This window comes from Octopus bimaculoides, chromosome 5 (genome assembly GCF_001194135.2).
Source record: "Octopus bimaculoides isolate UCB-OBI-ISO-001 chromosome 5, ASM119413v2, whole genome shotgun sequence".
In the NCBI taxonomy this organism is placed as follows: Eukaryota; Metazoa; Mollusca; class Cephalopoda; order Octopoda; family Octopodidae; genus Octopus; species Octopus bimaculoides.
The window spans coordinates 16871374-16872829 of record NC_068985.1 but is presented as its reverse complement, the minus strand read 5'-3'; the positions used below and the strand labels follow the sequence as shown (position 1 = coordinate 16872829).

At 43.7% G+C, this 1456-nt stretch overlaps 1 protein-coding gene across 1 annotated transcript in view; it reads left to right on the top strand.

The window, feature by feature from the left end:
- Nucleotides 1–1226: 1226 nt before the first annotated feature.
- The window catches only part of LOC106868477 (F-box/LRR-repeat protein 2-like), a 10253-nt gene continuing 10023 nt past the window's right edge, over nucleotides 1227–1456 (top strand). Inside the window, exon 1 of the mRNA XM_014913762.2 lies at nucleotides 1227–1392. The gene's annotated coding sequence lies outside the window, so the exon portion shown is untranslated. The remainder of the gene's footprint in view (nucleotides 1393–1456) is intronic.

Sequence of the window (1456 nt, the reverse complement as noted above, 5' to 3'; positions counted from 1 at the left end):
ATCATCATCATCATCATCGTTTAACGTCCGCCTTCTATGCTAGCATGGGTTGGACGATTTGACTGAGGACTGGTGAAACCGGATGGCAACACCAGGCTCCAATCTAATTTGGCAGAGTTTGTACAGCTGGATGCCCTTCCTAACGCCAACCACTCAGAGAGTGTAGTGGGTGCTTTTACGAGTCACCCGCACGAAAACGGCCACGCTCGAAATGGTGTCTTTTATGTGCCACCCGCACAAGAGCCAGTCTAGGGGCACTGGCAACGATCTCACTCGAAAATCCTACGGGAGCCAGTCAGGCGGTACTGTAGGTGAAATATATACTCTTTACTCTTTTACTTGTTTCAGTCATTTGACTGCGGCCATGCTGAAGCACTGCCTTTAGTCGAGCTAATCGACCCCAGGGCTTATTCTTTGTAAGCCTAGTACTTATTCTATCGGTCTCTTTTGCCGAACCGCTAAGTTGCGGAGACTTAAACACACCAGCATCAGTTGTCAAGCAATGTTGCGGGGACAAACATATACACACACACATATATATATATATGTACATATATACGACAGGCTTCTTTCAGTTGCCGTCTACCAAATCCACTCACAAGGCTTTGGTCGGCCCAAAGCTGTAGTAGAAGACATTTGCCCAATGTGCCACGCAGCGGGACTGAACCCGGAACCATGTGGTTGGTAAGCAAACTTACCACACAGCCACTCCTAAAAATCATCATCATCAGTTAGCGTCTGCTTTCCATGCTGGCAAGGGTTCGACAGTTTGACCAGGGCTGGTAAGCTGAGAGTCTGCACCAGACTCTAGTCTGATTTTGCAGGGTTTCTATGTTTTGATGCCCTTCCTAATGCCAACCACTCCCAGATTGTAACAGGTGCTTTTACGTGTCACCGGCATGAGTGCCAGTTGTGTGACACCCGTTTTTGCCATGACTATGATTTCACTTAGTTTGATTGGTCTTCTACTTAAGCACAACATTGCCAAAAGTCTTGGTCTTTTGTCATATATGGATTATTTAAAGGAATATATAATTATGTTATGCTGTAAACTTAATGTTTATTGCTTTGTCATTCTAATTTCTTATTACTGCTCTGTACTTGACTGATATTTTGTTCTGAAGCATTTGTATATTGGATTCTGGTGTCAGGTTATTTGTGTCACCATGCTTAAATGAAATACCAATAGGGGATGATAATTGGGTGATTTTCTTTCTTTTTTTTTTTTTTACAATTGCAGAAGCTGTGTTTTAGCCGCTGTAGCCGAGGTGAATTAACTGGTGATAAAATATTGCAGGCATCAACAGTGTGTCACAATTTAACTCATGTTGATGCTAGTTGGTGTTCAGTGACAGACTCAGGGTTGTCTGCCATTGCAAAATCCTGTGATAGGTAAATATCAATTCCTGCCTCTCTCTCCCTCTCTCTCTCTCTCCCTCTCTCTCTCTCCCTATCT